General features: G+C 32.4%; 2 pseudogenes; both read left to right on the top strand.

Annotated features, from left to right (window-relative positions):
- Nucleotides 1–20,544: 20,544 nt before the first annotated feature.
- On the top strand, nt 20,545–20,700 carry LOC130899772 (5.8S ribosomal RNA; annotated as a pseudogene).
- A 708-nt stretch (nt 20,701–21,408) lies between these two features.
- Nucleotides 21,409–21,467, top strand: part of LOC130899794 (large subunit ribosomal RNA) — an 8,202-nt pseudogene continuing 8,143 nt past the window's right edge.

Genomic DNA, 21,467 nt, shown 5'->3' with positions numbered 1-21,467 from the left:
CACTTCCATTGAAGCCCATTGAGGTCGATTGTCACTTTGTGTTAATTGAAAATTTTCAAAGTCTATCTTCCTAACTTAAAGTCGAATTTCAACATTTTTCATATATTTGAGTGAGTTTGCATCTAACTTTGTCAGATATCGTCGATTTATTTCCATTGAAGCCCATTGAGGTCGATTGTCACTTTGTGTTGATTGAAAATTTTCAAAGTCTATCTTCCTAACTTGAAGTCGAATTTCAACATTTCTCATATATTTGAGTGAGATTGCAACTAACTTTGTCAGATATCGTCGATTAACATCCATTGAAGCCCATTGAGGTCGATTGTCACTTTGTGTTGATTGAAAATTTTCAAAGTCTATCTTCCTAACTTGAAGTCGAATTTCAACATTTCTCATATATTTGAGTGAGTTTGCAACTAACTTTGTCAGATATCGTCGGTTAACATCCATTGAAGCCCATTGAGGTCGATTGTCAGTTTTTGTTAATTGAAAATTCTCAAAGTCTATCTTCCTAACTTGAAGTCGAATTTCAACATTTCACATATATTTGAGTAAGTTTGCAACTAACTTTGTCAGATATCGTCGATTAACATCCATTGAAGCCCATTGAGGTCGATTGTCACTTTGTGTTAATTGAAAATTTTCAAAGTCTATCTTCCTAACTTGAAGTCGAATTTCAACATTTGTCATATATTTGAGTGAGTTTGCATCTAACTTTGTCAGATATCGTCGATTTATTTCCATTGAAGCCCATTGAGGTCGATTGTCACTTTGTGTTAATTGAAAATTTTTAAAGTCTATCTTCTTAATTTGAAGTCGAATCTCATCAATTCTTATATATTTGAGTGAGTTTGCAACTAACTTTGTCAGATATCGTCGGTTAACATCCATTGAAGCCCATTGAGGTCGATTGTCAGTTTGTGTTAATTGAAAATTCTCAAAGTCTATCTTCCTAATTTGAAGTCGAATTTCAACATTTCACATATATTTGAGTAAGTTTGCAACTAACTTTGTCAGATATCGTCGATTAACATCCATTGAAGCCCATTGAGGTCGATTGTCACTTTGTGTTGATTGAAAATTTTCAAATTCAGTCTTCCTAACTTGAAGTCGAATTTCAACATTTCTCATATATTTGAATGAGTTTGCATCTAACTTTGTCAGATATCGTCGATTAACATCCATTGAAGCCCATTGAGGTCGATTGTCACTTTGTGTTGATTGATAATTTTCAAAGTCTATGTTCCTAACTTGAAGTCGAATTTCAACATTTCTCATATATTTGAGTGAGTTTGCATCTAACTTTGTCAGATATCGTCGATTAACATCCATTGAATCCCATTGAGGTCGATTGTCACTTTGTGTTAATTGAAAATTTTCAAAGTTTATCTTCCTAATTTGAAGTCGAATCTCATCAATTCTTATATATTTGTGTGAGTTTGCAACTAACTTTGTCAGAAATCGTAGATTTACTTCCATTGAAGCCCATTGAGGTCGATTGTCACTTTGTGTTAATTGAAAATTTTCAAAGTCTATCTTCCTAATTTGAAGTCGAATCTCATCAATTCTTATATATTTGAGTGAGTTTGCAACTAACTTTGTCAGATATCGTCGATTAACATCCATTGAAGCCCATTGAGGTCGATTGTCACTTTGTGTTGATTGAAAATTTTCAAAGTCTATCTTCCTAACTTGAAGTCGAATTTCAACATTTCTCATATATTTGAGTAAGTTTGCAACTAACTTTGTCAGATATCGTCGATTAACATCCATTGAAGCCCATTGAGGTCGATTGTCACTTTGTGTTGATTGAAAATTTTCAAAGTCTATCTTCCTAACTTGAAGTCGAATTTCAACATTTCTCATATATTTGGATGAGTTTGCATCTAACTTTGTCAGATATCGTAGATTCACTTCCATTGAAGCCCATTGAGGTCGATTGTCACTTTGTGTTAATTGAAAATTTTCAAAGTCTATCTTCCTAATTTGAAGTCGAATCTCATCAATTCTTATATATTTGAGTGAGTTTGCAACTAACTTTGTCAGATATCGTCGGTTAACATCCATTGAAGCCCATTGAGGTCGATTGTCAGTTTGTGTTAATTAAAAATTCTCAAAGTCTATCTTCTTAATTTGAAGTCGAATTTCAACATTTCACATATATTTGAGTAAGTTTGCAACTAACTTTGTAAGATATCGTCGATTAACATCCATTGAAGCCCATTGAGGTCGATTGTCACTTTGTGTTGATTGAAAATTTTCAAAGTCTATCTTCCTAACTTGAAGTCGAATTTCAACATTTCTCATATATTTGAATGAGTTTGCATCTAACTTTGTCAGATATCGTAGATTCACTTCCATTGAAGCCCATTGAGGTCGATTGTCACTTTGTGTTAATTGAAAATTTTCAAAGTCTATCTTCCTAACTTAAAGTCGAATTTCAACATTTTTCATATATTTGAGTGAGTTTGCATCTAACTTTGTCAGATATCGTCGATTTATTTCCATTGAAGCCCATTGAGGTCGATTGTAACTTTGTGTTGATTGAAAATTTTCAAAGTCTATCTTCCTAACTTGAAGTCGAATTTCAACATTTCTCATATATTTGAGTGAGATTGCAACTAACTTTGTCAGATATCGTCGATTAACATCCATTGAAGCCCATTGAGGTCGATTGTCACTTTGTGTTGATTGAAAATTTTCAAAGTCTATCTTCCTAATTTGAAGTCGAATTTCAACATTTCACATATATTTGAGTAAGTTTGCAACTAACTTTGTCAGATATCGTCGATTAACATCCATTGAAGCCCATTGAGGTCGATTGTCACTTTGTGTTGATTGAAAATTTTCAAAGTCTATCTTCCTAACTTGAAGTCGAATTTCAACATTTCTCATATATTTGAATGAGTTTGCATCTAACTTTGTCAGATATCGTAGATTCACTTCCATTGAAGCCCATTGAGGTAGATTGTCACTTTGTGTTAATTGAAAATTTTCAAAGTCTATCTTCCTAACTTGAAGTCGAATTTCAACATTTCTCATATATTTGGATGAGTTTGCATCTAACTTTGTCAGATATCGTAGATTCACTTCCATTGAAGCCCATTGAGGTAGATTGTCACTTTGTGTTAATTGAAAATTTTCAAAGTCTATCTTCCTAATTTGAATTCGAATCTCATCAATTCTTATATATTTAAGTGAGTTTGCAACTAACTTTGTCAGATATCGTCGGTTAACATCCATTGAAGCCCATTGAGGTCGATTGTCAGTTTGTGTTAATTGAAAATTCTCAAAGTCTATCTTCCTAATTTGAAGTCGAATTTCAACATTTCACATATATTTGAGTAAGTTTGCAACTAACTTTGTCAGATATCGTCGATTAACATCCATTGAAGCCCATTGAGGTCGATTGTCACTTTGTGTTGATTGAAAATTTTCAAAGTCTATCTTCCTAACTTGAAGTCGAATTTCAACATTTCTCATATATTTGGATGAGTTTGCATCTAACTTTGTCAGATATCGTAGATTCACTTCCATTGAAGCCCATTGAGGTCGATTGTCACTTTGTGTTAATTGAAAATTTTCAAAGTCTATCTTCCTAATTTGAATTCGAATCTCATCAATTCTTATATATTTAAGTGAGTTTGCAACTAACTTTGTCAGATATCGTCGATTAACATCCATTGAAGCCCATTGAGGTCGATTGTCACTTTGTGTTAATTGAAAATTTTCAAAGTCTATCTTCCTAACTTAAAGTCGAATTTCAACATTCCTCATATATTTGAGTGAGTTTGCATCTAACTTTGTCAGATATCGTAGATTCACTTCCATTGAAGCCCATTGAGGTAGATTGTCACTTTGTGTTAATTGAAAATTTTCAAAGTCTATCTTCCTAATTTGAATTCGAATCTCATCAATTCTTATATATTTAAGTGAGTTTGCAACTAACTTTGTCAGATATCGTCGATTAACATCCATTGAAGCCCATTGAGGTCGATTGTCACTTTGTGTTAATTGAAAATTTTCAAAGTCTATCTTCCTAACTTAAAGTCGAATTTCAACATTTTTCATATATTTGAGTGAGTTTGCATCTAACTTTGTCAGATATCGTCGATTTATTTCCATTGAAGCCCATTGAGGTCGATTGTCACTTTGTGTTGATTGAAAATTTTCAAAGTCTATCTTCCTAACTTGAAGTCGAATTTCAACATTTCTCATATATTTGAGTGAGTTTGCAACTAACTTTTTCAGAAATCGTAGATTTACTCCCATTGAAGCCCATCGATGTCGATTGTCACTTTGTGTTGATTGAAAATTTTCAAAGTCTATCTTCCTAACTTGAAGTCGAATTTCAACATTTCTCATATATTTGAGTGAGTTTGCATCTAACTTTGTCAGATATCGTCGATTAACATCCATTGAAGCCCATCGATGTCGATTGTCACTTTGTGTTGATTGAAAATTTTCAAAGTCTATCTTCCTAACTTGAAGTCGAATTTCAACATTTCTCATATATTTGAGTGAGTTTGCATCTAACTTTGTCAGATATCGTAGATTTACTTCCATTGAAGCCCATCGATGTCGATTGTCACTTTGTGTTGATTGATAATTTTCAAAGTCTATCTTCCTAACTTGAAGTCGAATTTCAACATTTCTCATATATTTGAGTGAGTTTGCATCTAACTTTGTCAGATATCGTCGATTAACATCCATTGAAGCCCATCGATGTCGATTGTCACTTTGTGTTGATTGAAAATTTTCAAAGTCTATCTTCCTAACTTGAAGTCGAATTTCAACATTTCTCATATATTTGAGTGAGTTTGCATCTAACTTTGTCAGATATCGTCGATTTACTTCCATTGAAGCCAATCGATGTCGATTGTCACTTTTTGTTGATTGATAATTTTCAAAGTCTATCTTCCTAACTTAAAGTCGAATTTCAACATTTCACATATATTTGAGTAAGTTTGCAACTAACTTTGTCAGATATCGTCGATTAACATCCATTGAAGCCCATTGAGGTCGATTGTCACTTTGTGTTGATTGAAAATTTTCAAAGTCTATCTTCCTAACTTGAAGTCGAATTTCAACATTTCTCATATATTTGAATGAGTTTGCATCTAACTTTGTCAGATATCGTAGATTCACTTCCATTGAAGCCCATTGAGGTAGATTGTCACTTTGTGTTAATTGAAAATTTTCAAAGTCTATCTTCCTAACTTGAAGTCGAATTTCAACATTTCTCATATATTTGGATGAGTTTGCATCTAACTTTGTCAGATATCGTAGATTCACTTCCATTGAAGCCCATTGAGGTAGATTGTCACTTTGTGTTAATTGAAAATTTTCAAAGTCTATCTTCCTAATTTGAATTCGAATCTCATCAATTCTTATATATTTAAGTGAGTTTGCAACTAACTTTGTCAGATATCGTCGGTTAACATCCATTGAAGCCCATTGAGGTCGATTGTCACTTTTTGTTGATTGAAAATTTTCAAAGTCTATCTTCCTAACTTGAAGTCGAATTTCAACATTTCTCATATATTTGGATGAGTTTGCCTCTAACTTTGTCAGATATCGTAGATTCACTTCCATTGAAGCCCATTGAGGTAGATTGTCACTTTGTGTTAATTGAAAATTTTCAAAGTCTATCTTCCTAATTTGAATTCGAATCTCATCAATTCTTATATATTTAAGTGAGTTTGCAACTAACTTTGTCAGATATCGTCGGTTAACATCCATTGAAGCCCATTGAGGTCGATTGTCAGTTTGTGTTAATTGAAAATTCTCAAAGTCTATCTTCCTAATTTGAAGTCGAATTTCAACATTTCACATATATTTGAGTAAGTTTGCAACTAACTTTGTCAGATATCGTCGATTAACATCCATTGAAGCCCTTTGAGGTCGATTGTCACTTTGTGTTGATTGAAAATTTTCAAGGTCTATCTTCCTAACTTGAAGTCGAATTTCAACATTTCTCATATATTTGGATGAGTTTGCATCTAACTTTGTCAGATATCGTAGATTCACTTCCATTGAAGCCCATTGAGGTCGATTGTCACTTTGTGTTAATTGAAAATTTTCAAAGTCTATCTTCCTAATTTGAAGTCGAATCTCATCAATTCTTATATATTTGAGTGAGTTTGCATCTAACTTTGTCAGATATCGTCGATTAACATCCATTGAAGCCCATCGATGTCGATTGTCACTTTGTGTTGATTGAAAATTTTCAAAGTCTATCTTCCTAACTTGAAGTCGAATTTCAACATTTCTCATATATTTGAGTGAGTTTGCATCTAACTTTGTCAGATATCGTAGATTCACTTCCATTGAAGCCCATTGAGGTAGATTGTCACTTTGTGTTAATTGAAAATTTTCAAAGTCTATCTTCCTAATTTGAATTCGAATCTCATCAATTCTTATATATTCAAGTGAGTTTGCAACTAACTTTGTCAGATATCGTCGATTAACATCCATTGAAGCCCATTGAGGTCGATTGTCACTTTGTGTTAATTGAAAATTTTCAAAGTCTATCTTCCTAACTTAAAGTCGAATTTCAACATTTTTCATATATTTGAGTGAGTTTGCATCTAACTTTGTCAGATATCGTCGATTTATTTCCATTGAAGCCCATTGAGGTCGATTGTCACTTTGTGTTGATTGATAATTTTCAAAGTCTATCTTCCTAACTTGAAGTCGAATTTCAACATTTCTCATATATTTGAGTGAGTTTGCATCTAACTTTGTCAGATATCGTCGATTAACATCCATTGAAGCCCATCGATGTCGATTGTCACTTTGTGTTGATTGAAAATTTTCAAAGTCTATCTTCCTAACTTGAAGTCGAATTTCAACATTTCTCATATATTTGAGTGAGTTTGCATCTAACTTTGTCAGATATCGTCGATTTACTTCCATTGAAGCCAATCGATGTCGATTGTCACTTTGTGTTGATTGATAATTTTCAAAGTCTATCTTCCTAACTTAAAGTCGAATTTCAACATTTCACATATATTTGAGTAAGTTTGCAACTAACTTTGTCAGATATCGTCGATTAACATCCATTGAAGCCCATTGAGGTCGATTGTCACTTTGTGTTGATTGAAAATTTTCAAAGTCTATCTTCCTAACTTGAAGTCGAATTTCAACATTTCTCATATATTTGAATGAGTTTGCATCTAACTTTGTCAGATATCGTAGATTCACTTCCATTGAAGCCCATTGAGGTAGATTGTCACTTTGTGTTAATTGAAAATTTTCAAAGTCTATCTTCCTAATTTGAATTCGAATCTCATCAATTCTTATATATTTAAGTGAGTTTGCAACTAACTTTGTCAGATATCGTCGGTTAACATCCATTGAAGCCCATTGAGGTCGATTGTCACTTTTTGTTGATTGAAAATTTTCAAAGTCTATCTTCCTAACTTGAAGTCGAATTTCAACATTTCTCATAAATTTGGATGAGTTTGCATCTAACTTTGTCAGATATCGTAGATTCACTTCCATTGAAGCCCATTGAGGTAGATTGTCACTTTGTGTTAATTGAAAATTTTCAAAGTCTATCTTCCTAATTTGAATTCGAATCTCATCAATTCTTATATATTTAAGTGAGTTTGCAACTAACTTTGTCAGATATCGTCGGTTAACATCCATTGAAGCCCATTGAGGTCGATTGTCAGTTTGTGTTAATTGAAAATTCTCAAAGTCTATCTTCCTAATTTGAAGTCGAATTTCAACATTTCACATATATTTGAGTAAGTTTGCAACTAACTTTGTCAGATATCGTCGATTAACATCCATTGAAGCCCATTGAGGTCGATTGTCACTTTGTGTTGATTGAAAATTTTCAAGGTCTATCTTCCTAACTTGAAGTCGAATTTCAACATTTCTCATATATTTGGATGAGTTTGCATCTAACTTTGTCAGATATCGTAGATTCACTTCCATTGAAGCCCATTGAGGTCGATTGTCACTTTGTGTTAATTGAAAATTTTCAAAGTCTATCTTCCTAATTTGAAGTCGAATCTCATCAATTCTTATATATTTGAGTGAGTTTGCATCTAACTTTGTCAGATATCGTCGATTAACATCCATTGAAGCCCATCGATGTCGATTGTCACTTTGTGTTGATTGAAAATTTTCAAAGTCTATCTTCCTAACTTGAAGTCGAATTTCAACATTTCTCATATATTTGAGTGAGTTTGCATCTAACTTTGTCAGATATCGTAGATTCACTTCCATTGAAGCCCATTGAGGTAGATTGTCACTTTGTGTTAATTGAAAATTTTCAAAGTCTATCTTCCTAATTTGAATTCGAATCTCATCAATTCTTATATATTCAAGTGAGTTTGCAAGTAACTTTGTCAGATATCGTCGATTAACATCCATTGAAGCCCATTGAGGTCGATTGTCACTTTGTGTTAATTGAAAATTTTCAAAGTCTATCTTCCTAACTTAAAGTCGAATTTCAACATTTTTCATATATTTGAGTGAGTTTGCATCTAACTTTGTCAGATATCGTCGATTTATTTCCATTGAAGCCCATTGAGGTCGATTGTCACTTTGTGTTGATTGAAAATTTTCAAAGTCTATCTTCCTAACTTGAAGTCGAATTTCAACATTTCTCATATATTTGAGTGAGTTTGCAACTAACTTTTTCAGAAATCGTAGATTTACTCCCATTGAAGCCCATCGATGTCGATTGTCACTTTGTGTTGATTGAAAATTTTCAAAGTCTATCTTCCTAACTTGAAGTCGAATTTCAACATTTCTCATATATTTGAGTGAGTTTGCATCTAACTTTGTCAGATATCGTCGATTAACATCCATTGAAGCCCATCGATGTCGATTGTCACTTTGTGTTGATTGAAAATTTTCAAAGTCTATCTTCCTAACTTGAAGTCGAATTTCAACATTTCTCATATATTTGAGTGAGTTTGCATCTAACTTTGTCAGATATCGTAGATTTACTTCCATTGAAGCCCATCGATGTCGATTGTCACTTTGTGTTGATTGATAATTTTCAAAGTCTATCTTCCTAACTTGAAGTCGAATTTCAACATTTCTCATATATTTGAGTGAGTTTGCATCTAACTTTGTCAGATATCGTCGATTTACTTCCATTGAAGCCAATCGATGTCGATTGTCACTTTGTGTTGATTGATAATTTTCAAAGTCTATCTTCCTAACTTAAAGTCGAATTTCAACATTTCTCATATATTTGAGTGAGTTTGCATCTAACATTGTCAGATATGGTCGTTTAACATCCATTGAAGCCCATTGAGGTCGATTGTCACTTTGTGTTGATTGATAATTTTCAAAGACTATCTTCCTAACTTAAAGTCGAATTTCAACATTTCTCATATATTTGAGTGAGTTTGCATCTAACTTTGTCAGATATCGTCGATTAACATCCATTGAAGCCCATTGAGGTCGATTGTCACTTTGTGTTGATTGATAATTTTCAAAGTCTATCTTCCTAACTTGAAGTCAAATTTCAACATTTCTCATATATTTGAGTGAGTTTGCATCTAACTTTGTCAGATATCGTCGATTAACATCCATTGAATCCCATTGAGGTCGATTGTCACTTTGTGTTAATTGAAAATTTTCAAAGTCTATCTTCCTAATTTGAAGTCAAGTCTCAACATTTTTCATATATTTGAGTGAGTTTGCAACTAACTTTTTCAGAAATCGTAGATTTACTCCTATTGAAGCCCATTGAGGTCGATTGTCACATTGTGTTAATTGAACATTTTCAAAGTTTATATTCCTAATTTGAAGTCGAATCTCATCAATTCTTATATATTTGAGTGAGTTTGCAACTAACTTTGTCAGAAATCGTCGATTTACTTCCATTGAAGCCCATCGATGTCGATTGTCACTTTGTGTTGATTGAAAATTTTCAAAGTCTATCTTCCTTATTTGGAGTCGAATCTCATCAATTCTTTTATATTTGAGTGAGTTTGCAACTTACTTTGTCAGAAATCGTCGATTTACTTCCATTGAAGCCCATCGATGTCGATTGTCACTTTGTGTTGATTGAAAATTTTCAAAGTCTATCTTCCTTATTTGAAGTCGAATCTCATCAATTCTTATATATTTGAGTGAGTTTGCAACTAACTTTGTCAGAAATCTTAGATTCACTTCCATTGAAGCCCATTGAGGTCGATTGTCACTTTATGTTAATTGAACATTTTCAAAGTTTATATTCCTAACTTGAAGTCGAATCTCATCAATTCTTATATATTTGAGTGAGTTTGCAACTAACTTTGTCAGAAATTGTCGATTTACTTCCATTGAAGCCCATCGATGTCGATTGTCACTTTGTGTTGATTGAAAATTTTCAAAGTCTATCTTCCTTATTTGAAGTCGAATCTCATCAATTCTTATATATTTGAGTGAGATTGCAACTAACTTTGTCAGAAATCGTAGATTCACTTCCATTGAAGCCCATTGAGGTCGATTGTCACTTTGTGTTAATTGAAAATTCTCAAAGTCTATCTTCCTAATTCAAAGTCCAATCTCATCAATTCATATATATTTGAGTGAGTTTGCAACTAACTTTGTCAGAAATCGTAGGTTTACTTCCATTGAAGCCCATTGAGGTCGATTGTCACTTTGTGTTGTTTGATAATTTTCAAAGTCTATCTTCCTAATTTGAAGTCGAATTTCAACATTTCTCATATATTTCAGTGAGTTTGCATCCAACTTTGTCAGATATCGTCGATTAACATCCATTGAAGCCCATTGAGGTCGATTGTCACTTTGTGTTGATTGAAAATTTTCAAAGTCTATCTTCCTAATTTGAAGTCGAATTTCAACATTTCTCATTTATTTGAGTGAGTTTGCATCTAACTTTGTCAGATATCGTCGATTAACATCCATTGAAGCCCATTGAGGTCGATTGTCACTTTGTGTTGATTGATAATTTTCAAAGTCTATCTTCCTAACTTGAAGTCGAATTTCAACATTTCTCATATATTGGATTAAGTTTGCAACTAACTTTGTCAGATATCGTCGATTAACATCCATTGAAGCCCATTGAGGTCGATTGTCACTTTGTGTTAATTGAAAATTTTCAAAGTCTATCTTCCTAATTTGAATTCGAATCTCATCAATTCTTATATATTTAAGTGAGTTTGCAACTAACTTTGTCAGATATCGTCGATTAACATCCATTGAAGCCCATTGAGGTCGATTGTCACTTTGTGTTAATTGAAAATTTTCAAAGTCTATCTTCCTAACTTAAAGTCGAATTTCAACATTTTTCATATATTTGAGTGAGTTTGCATCTAACTTTGTCAGATATCGTCGATTTATTTCCATTGAAGCCCATCGAGGTCGATTGTCACTTTGTGTTGATTGAAAATTTTCAAAGTCTATCTTCCTAACTTGAAGTCGAATTTCAACATTTCTCATATATTTGAGTGAGTTTGCAACTAACTTTTTCAGAAATCGTAGATTTACTCCCATTGAAGCCCATCGATGTCGATTGTCACTTTGTGTTGATTGAAAATTTTCAAAGTCTATCTTCCTAACTTGAAGTCGAATTCCAACATTTCTCATATATTTGAGTGAGTTTGCATCTAACTTTGTCAGATATCGTCGATTAACATCCATTGAAGCCCATCGATGTCGATTGTCACTTTGTGTTGATTGAAAATTTTCAAAGTCTATCTTCCTAACTTGAAGTCGAATTTCAACATTTCTCATATATTTGAGTGAGTTTGCATCTAACTTTGTCAGATATCGTAGATTTACTTCCATTGAAGCCCATCGATGTCGATTGTCACTTTGTGTTGATTGATAATTTTCAAAGTCTATCTTCCTAACTTGAAGTCGAATTTCAACATTTCTCATATATTTGAGTGAGTTTGCATCTAACTTTGTCAGATATCGTCGATTAACATCTATTGAAGCCCATCGATGTCGATTGTCACTTTGTGTTGATTGAATATTTTCAAAGTCTATCTTCCTAACTTGAAGTCGAATTTCAACATTTCTCATATATTTGAGTGAGTTTGCATCTAACTTTGTCAGATATCGTCGATTTACTTCCATTGAAGCCAATCGATGTCGATTGTCACTTTGTGTTGATTGATAATTTTCAAAGTCTATCTTCCTAACTTAAAGTCGAATTTCAACATTTCTCATATATTTGAGTGAGTTTGCATCTAACATTGTCAGATATGGTCGTTTAACATCCATTGAAGCCCATTGAGGTCGATTGTCACTTTGTGTTGATTGATAATTTTCAAAGACTATCTTCCTAACTTAAAGTCGAATTTCAACATTTCTCATATATTTGAGTGAGTTTGCATCTAACTTTGTCAGATATCGTCGATTAACATCCATTGAAGCCCATTGAGGTCGATTGTCACTTTGTGTTGATTGATAATTTTCAAAGTCTATCTTCCTAACTTGAAGTCAAATTTTTCAACATTTCTCATATATTTGAGTGAGTTTGCATCTAACTTTGTCAGATATCGTCGATTAACATCCATTGAATCCCATTGAGGTCGATTGTCACTTTGTGTTAATTGAAAATTTTCAAAGTCTATCTTCCTTATTTGGAGTCGAATCTCATCAATTCTTTTATATTTGAGTGAGTTTGCAACTTACTTTGTCAGAAATCGTCGATTTACTTCCATTGAAGCCCATCGATGTCGATTGTCACTTTGTGTTGATTGAAAATTTTCAAAGTCTATCTTCCTAATTTGAAGTCAAGTCTCAACATTTTTCATATATTTGAGTGAGTTTGCAACTAACTTTTTCAGAAATCGTAGATTTACTCCCATTGAAGCCCATTGAGGTCGATTGTCACATTGTGTTAATTGAACATTTTCAAAGTTTATATTCCTAATTTGAAGTCGAATCTCATCAATTCTTATATATTTGAGTGAGTTTGCAACTTACTTTGTCAGAAATCGTCGATTTACTTCCATTGAAGCCCATCGATGTCGATTGTCACTTTGTGTTGATTGAAAATTTTCAAAGTCTATCTTCCTTATTTGGAGTCGAATCTCATCAATTCTTTTATATTTGAGTGAGTTTGCAACTTACTTTGTCAGAAATCGTCGATTTACTTCCATTGAAGCCCATCGATGTCGATTGTCACTTTGTGTTGATTGAAAATTTTCAAAGTCTATCTTCCTTATTTGAAGTCGAATCTCATCAATTCTTATATATTTGAGTGAGTTTGCAACTAACTTTGTCAGAAATCGTAGGTTTACTTCCATTGAAGCCCATTGAGGTCGATTGTCACTTTGTGTTGTTTGATAATTTTCAAAGTCTATCTTCCTAATTTGAAGTCGAATTTCAACATTTCTCATTTATTTGAGTGAGTTTGCATCTAACTTTGTCAGATATCGTCGATTAACATCCATTGAAGCCCATTGAGGTCGATTGTCACTTTGTGTTGATTGATAATTTTCAAAGTCTATCTTCCTAACTTGAAGTCGAATTTCAACATTTCTCATATATTGGATTAAGTTTGCAACTAACTTTGTCAGATATCGTCGATTAACATCCATTGAAGCCCATTGAGGTCGATTGTCACTTTGTGTTGATTGAAAATTTTCAAAGTCTATCTTCCTAATTTGAAGTCGAATCTCATCAATTCTTATATATTTGAGTGAGTTTGCAACTAAATTTTTCAGATATCGTCGGTTAACATCCATTGAAGCCCATTGAGGTCGATTGTCACTTTGTGTGGATTGAAAATTTTCAAAGTGTATCTTCCTAATTTGAAGTCGAATCTCAACATTTTTCATATATTTGAGTGAGTTTGCAACTAATTTAGTCAGCAATCGTCGATTTATTTCCATTGAAGCCCATTGAGGTCGATTGTCACTTTGTGTTAATTGAAAATTTTCAAAGACTATCTTCCTGATTTCAAGTTGAATCTCATCAATTCTTATAAATTTGAGTGAGTTTGCAACTAACTTTGTCAGAAATCGTAGATTCACTTCCATTGAAGCCCATTGAGGTCGATTGTCACTTTGTGTGGATTGAAAATTTTCAAAGTCTCTCTTCCTAATTTGAAGTCGAATTTCAACATTTCACATATATTTGAGTAAGTTTGCAACTAACTTTGTCAGATATCGTCGATTAACATCCATTGAAGCCCATTGAGGTCGATTGTCACTTTGTGTTGATTGAAAATTTTCAAAGTCTATCTTCCTAACTTGAAGTCGAATTTCAACATTTCTCATATATTTGGATGAGTTTGCATCTAACTTTGTCAGATATCGTAGATTCACTTCCATTGAAGCCCATTGAGGTCGATTGTCACTTTGTGTTAATTGAAAATTCTCAAAGTCTATCTTCCTAATTTGAAGTCCAATCTCATCAATTCATATATATTTGAGTGAGTTTGCAACTAACTTTGTCAGAAATCGTAGGTTTACTTCCATTGAAGCCCATTGAGGTCGATTGTCACTTTGTGTTGTTTGATAATTTTCAAAGTCTATCTTCCTAATTTGAAGTCGAATTTCAACATTTCTCATATATTTCAGTGAGTTTGCATCCAACTTTGTCAGATATCGTCGATTAACATCCATTGAAGCCCATTGAGGTCGATTGTCACTTGGTGTTGATTGAAAATTTTCAAAGTCTATCTTCCTAATTTGAAGTCGAATCTCAACATTTTTCATATATTTGAGTGAGTTTGCAACTAACTTAGTCAGCAATCGTCGATTTATTTCCATTGAAGCCCATTGAGGTCTATTGTCACTTTGTGTTAATTGAAAATTTTCAAAGTCTATCTTCCTAATTTGAAGTCGAATCTCATCAATTCTTATATATTTGAGTGAGTTTGCAACTAACTTTGTCAGAAATCGTAGATTCACTTCCATTGAAGCCCATTGAGGTCGATTGTCACTTTGTGTGGATTGAAAATTTTCAAAGTCTCTTTTCGTAATTTGAAGTCGAATTTCAACATTTCTTATATATTTGAGTAAGTTTGCATCTAACTTTGTCAGATATCGTCGGTTAACATCCATTGAAGCCCATTGAGGTCGATTGTTACTTTGTGTTGATTGAAAATTTTCAAAGTCTATCTTCCTAATTTGAAGTCGAATTTCAACATTTCTCATATATTTGAGTGAGTTTGCATCTAACTTTGTCAGATATCGTCGATTTACTTCCATTGAAGCCAATCGATGTCGATTGTCACTTTGTGTTGATTGATAATTTTCAAAGTCTATCTTCCTAACTTAAAGTCGAATTTCAACATTTCTCATATATTTGAGTGAGTTTGCATCTAACATTGTCAGATATGGTCGTTTAACATCCATTGAAGCCCATTGAGGTCGATTGTCACTTTGTGTTGATTGATAATTTTCAAAGACTATCTTCCTAACTTAAAGTCGAATTTCAACATTTCTCATATATTTGAGTGAGTTTGCATCTAACTTTGTCAGATATCGTCGATTAACATCCATTGAAGCCCATTGAGGTCGATTGTCACTTTGTGTTGATTGATAATTTTCAAAGTCTATCTTCCTAACTTGAAGTCAAATTTTTCAACATTTCTCATATATTTGAGTGAGTTTGCATCTAACTTTGTCAGATATCGTCGATTAACATCCATTGAATCCCATTGAGGTCGATTGTCACTTTGTGTTAATTGAAAATTTTCAAAGTCTATCTTCCTTATTTGGAGTCGAATCTCATCAATTCTTTTATATTTGAGTGAGTTTGCAACTTACTTTGTCAGAAATCGTCGATTTACTTCCATTGAAGCCCATCGATGTCGATTGTCACTTTGTGTTGATTGAAAATTTTCAAAGTCTATCTTCCTAATTTGAAGTCAAGTCTCAACATTTTTCATATATTTGAGTGAGTTTGCAACTAACTTTTTCAGAAATCGTAGATTTACTCCCATTGAAGCCCATTGAGGTCGATTGTCACATTGTGTTAATTGAACATTTTCAAAGTTTATATTCCTAATTTGAAGTCGAATCTCATCAATTCTTATATATTTGAGTGAGTTTGCAACTTACTTTGTCAGAAATCGTCGATTTACTTCCATTGAAGCCCATCGATGTCGATTGTCACTTTGTGTTGATTGAAAATTTTCAAAGTCTATCTTCCTCATTTGGAGTCGAATCTCATCAATTCTTTTATATTTGAGTGAGTTTGCAACTTACTTTGTCAGAAATCGTCGATTTACTTCCATTGAAGCCCATCGATGTCGATTGTCACTTTGTGTTGATTGAAAATTTTCAAAGTCTATCTTCCTTATTTGAAGTCGAATCTCATCAATTCTTATATATTTGAGTGAGTTTGCAACTAACTTTGTCAGAAATCGTAGGTTTACTTCCATTGAAGCCCATTGAGGTCGATTGTCACTTTGTGTTGTTTGATAATTTTCAAAGTCTATCTTCCTAATTTGAAGTCGAATTTCAACATTTCTCATTTATTTGAGTGAGTTTGCATCTAACTTTGTCAGATATCGTCGATTAACATCCATTGAAGCCCATTGAGGTCGATTGTCACTTTGTGTTGATTGATAATTTTCAAAGTCTATCTTCCTAACTTGAAGTCGAATTTCAACATTTCTCATATATTGGATTAAGTTTGCAACTAACTTTGTCAGATATCGTCGATTAACATCCATTGAAGCCCATTGAGGTCGATTGTCACTTTGTGTTGATTGAAAATTTTCAAAGTCTATCTTCCTAATTTGAAGTCGAATCTCATCAATTCTTATATATTTGAGTGAGTTTGCAACTAAATTTTTCAGATATCGTCGGTTAACATCCATTGAAGCCCATTGAGGTCGATTGTCACTTTGTGTGGATTGAAAATTTTCAAAGTGTATCTTCCTAATTTGAAGTCGAATCTCAACATTTTTCATATATTTGAGTGAGTTTGCAACTAATTTAGTCAGCAATCGTCGATTTATTTCCATTGAAGCCCATTGAGGTCGATTGTCACTTTGTGTTAATTGAAAATTTTCAAAGACTATCTTCCTGATTTCAAGTTGAATCTCATCAATTCTTATAAATTTGAGTGAGTTTGCAACTAACTTTGTCAGAAATCGTAGATTCACTTCCATTGAAGCCCATTGAGGTCGATTGTCACTTTGTGTGGATTGAAAATTTTCAAAGTCTCTCTTCCTAATTTGAAGTCGAATTTCAACATTTCACATATATTTGAGTAAGTTTGCAACTAACTTTGTCAGATATCGTCGATTAACATCCATTGAAGCCCATTGAGGTCGATTGTCACTTTGTGTTGATTGAAAATTTTCAAAGTCTATCTTCCTAACTTGAAGTCGAATTTCAACATTTCTCATATATTTGGATGAGTTTGCATCTAACTTTGTCAGATATCGTAGATTCACTTCCATTGAAGCCCATTGAGGTCGATTGTCACTTTGTGTTAATTGAAAATTCTCAAAGTCTATCTTCCTAATTTGAAGTCCAATCTCATCAATTCATATATATTTGAGTGAGTTTGCAACTAACTTTGTCAGAAATCGTAGGTTTACTTCCATTGAAGCCCATTGAGGTCGATTGTCACTTTGTGTTGTTTGATAATTTTCAAAGTCTATCTTCCTAATTTGAAGTCGAATTTCAACATTTCTCATATATTTCAGTGAGTTTGCATCCAACTTTGTCAGATATCGTCGATTAACATCCATTGAAGCCCATTGAGGTCGATTGTCACTTGGTGTTGATTGAAAATTTTCAAAGTCTATCTTCCTAATTTGAAGTCGAATCTCAACATTTTTCATATATTTGAGTGAGTTTGCAACTAACTTAGTCAGCAATCGTCGATTTATTTCCATTGAAGCCCATTGAGGTCTATTGTCACTTTGTGTTAATTGAAAATTTTCAAAGTCTATCTTCCTAATTTGAAGTCGAATCTCATCAATTCTTATATATTTGAGTGAGTTTGCAACTAACTTTGTCAGAAATCGTAGATTCACTTCCATTGAAGCCCATTGAGGTCGATTGTCACTTTGTGTGGATTGAAAATTTTCAAAGTCTCTTTTCGTAATTTGAAGTCGAATTTCAACATTTCTTATATATTTGAGTAAGTTTGCATCTAACTTTGTCAGATATCGTCGGTTAACATCCATTGAAGCCCATTGAGGTCGATTGTTACTTTGTGTTGATTGAAAATTTTCAAAGTCTATCTTCCAAATTTGAAGTCGAATCTCAACATTTTTCATATATTTGAGTGAGTTTGCGACTATCTTCGTCAGAAATCGTAGATTCACTTCCATTGAAGACCATTGAGGTCGATTATCACTTTGTGTGGATTGAAAATTTTCAAAGTCTATCTTCCTAATTGGAAGTCGAATTTCGACATTTCTTATATATTTGAGTGAGTTTGCATCTAACTTTGTCAGATATCATCGATTAACATCCATTGAAGCCCATTGAGGTCGATTGTCACTTTGTGTTGATTGAAAATTTTCAAAGTCTATCTTCCTAATTTGAAGTCGAATCTCAACATTTTCCATATATTTGAGTGAGTTTGCAACTAACTTAGTCAGCAATCGTCGATTTATTTCCATTGAAGCCCATTGAGGTCTACTGTCACTTTGTGTTAATTGAAAATTTTCAAAGTCTATCTTCCTAATTTGAAGTCGAATCTCATCAATTCTTATATATTTGAGTGAGTTTGCAACTAACTTTGTCAGAAATCGTAGATTCACTTCCATTGAAGCCAATTGAGGTCGATTGTCACTTTGTGTGGATTGAAAATTTTCAAAGTAATTTGAAGTCGAATTTCAACATTTCTTATATATTTGAGTAAGTTTGCATCTAACTTTGTCAGATATCGTCGGTTAACATCCATTGAAGCCCACTGATATCGATTGTCACTTTGTGTTGATTGAGAATTTTCAAAGTCTATCTTCCTAATTTGAAGTCGAATCTCAACATTTTTCATATATTTGAGTGAGTTTGCGACTATCTTTGTCAGAAATCGTAGATTCACTTCCATTGAAGACCATTGAGGTCGATTATCACTTTGTGTGGATTGAAAATTTTCAAAGTCTATCTTCCTAATTGGAAGTCGAATTTCGACATTTCTTATATATTTGAGTGAGTTTGCATCTAACTTTGTCAGATATCATCGATTAACATCCATTGAAGCCCATTGAGGTCGATTGTCACTTTGTGTTGATTGAAAATTTTCAAAGTGTATCTTCCTAATTTGAAGTCGAATTTCAACATTTCTCATTTATTTGAGTGAGTGTGCATCTAACATTGTCAGATATCGTCGGTTAACATCCATTGAAGCCCATTGAGGTCGATTGTCACTTCGTGTGGATTGAAAATTTTCAAAGTCTATCTTCGGAAAGATGACCAAACTTGATCATTTAGAGGAAGTAAAAGTCGTAACAAGGTTTCCGTAGGTGAACCTGCGGAAGGATCATTACAGAGTATTTGTTCGTTTTTAAACAAAAAAAAAACGAAATCAAGTCTGTATTAATTGTAAAAGAAAATTTTCTTCTACAAAATTATCGAACTCTTCACAAGAAATTTATATATGTTATAAATTATATATATATATATATATATATATATATATATATATATATATATATATATATTATAGATGTATATATATTGAAATCTTTTTTTTTTACAAAATTCGAACAAGTTTCGAATAAAATTTGAAAAAAAAAGACAAATATAATTCATACGTCTATAAAAATATATTTACATATATAAATTTTTCCAATAAAAATATAACGAAAAATTTTTATCATAGATTATAGAAGGCGTCGACGACGATGACGACACAACAATAACAACATATGTATTATTATATATTATAACGATTGACGGAACGATCATTAACAAAATTTCTTGTTAACTAAAAACGTTCTGATAAAGAATCGTTATTATAATAAACGAAAAATATATAGTTTATTGAAACGTCGTCTGTTTTCGTGTGTGTCTATATTTTTATGGATAAATTTTATTTCGTTTATTATATTATTACCTAAGTTTTTTATCGTTTGAAGGTAATACAAGAAAATATCGACAAGATTATATGTGATGATTATATGTTATTGAGACATTTTCATCCGGGTACCTAAACGAAACTTAAGCACATGTCGATTCTATCGATATGTATAAAAATTCGTTTTAGAAATAATATTTTATGTATTATTTCGAAGGTGTTCGAAGATTTACGCCCGACCGTCGAAATTTGTATAAAACTTTCAAGATAAAAAAAAACTGTAATAATAAAGAGGAATATATCGTGCGAGATATCTGTCTATGCGCGCCTCGTTTGTAATAAAACATGTGCAGCGGTTAAAATTTTACAGATATATCAGAGTACGATATTATAATTTCTCTAAAAGTTTCGAATAATTACCATTTATTATAATATATATATATATATATATATATATATATATATATATATATATATATATATATAAAATGTCGTTATATAAATTTTCTATACGCGTATAAGATATTATAATAATATTATTAATTTAATAATCAAATATTAAAAATACGACGAATAGAATATGAGAAAACGACATAATAATAAAATGATTACCCTGAACGGTGAATCACTTGGCTCGTGGGTCGATGAAGTACGCAGCTAATTGCGCGTCAACTTGTGAACTGCAGGACACATGAACATCAACATTTCGAACGCACATTGCGGTCCTCGGATACTCGTTCCCGGACCACTCCTGACTGAGGGTCGTATCAATTTAAAAGACTGCTTAGAATTTAAAATTTTTCTATTTATTAAAGAAAAATAATGCCTAAGCGTGTTGGATGTGAAACAATAACGCACACTAATTAAGAAAAAACACATGCACATACAAACTTGGGCGTATTTTTTTTTGTATTTGTGCGGCATCCTAAAGTGCGAAAAGCAGCGTAAATTTTTATAGAAAAAGTTACGCAATTTTTGAACACAACCCGCTATACCATAAATTAATCGTGTATTTATATGAAATACATAAAATTTGTTTGGTAGAGAGTTATATTTATATATAATATATATATATATATATATATATATATATATATATATATTATACATATATACGACGTATATATAGTCGATAAATAAGTGTGTGTATATATAATATATTTAAAAAATGATAACGCGGTCGTCGTGTCCGAGAGAAATAATAAAGTTTCGAAGACTGGACGTCTGACCAGTGTTTTATTTATCTCACTTATACACACGGTATATCGACAAAATATATGAATTATATATATTAAAAATATTATATATGTATAAAGGCTGGTGGTGTGTTGCTGCTGCTGCTGCCGACTCTTTAAATAAAAACAAATAATGTTATATTTCATATGAGAGATGATATTATTAAACACACGTTTTTTTTTATGATAGTTTGGCGAATTGTATTTAAATATTATACGAGATATATATATAATATATCGACCTCAGAGCAGGTGAGATTACCCGCTGAATTTAAGCATATTACTAAGCGGAGGAAA

This window comes from Diorhabda carinulata, chromosome 11 (genome assembly GCF_026250575.1).
Source record: "Diorhabda carinulata isolate Delta chromosome 11, icDioCari1.1, whole genome shotgun sequence".
In the NCBI taxonomy this organism is placed as follows: Eukaryota; Metazoa; Arthropoda; class Insecta; order Coleoptera; family Chrysomelidae; genus Diorhabda; species Diorhabda carinulata.
This window is presented reverse-complemented; position numbering and strand designations above follow the sequence as displayed.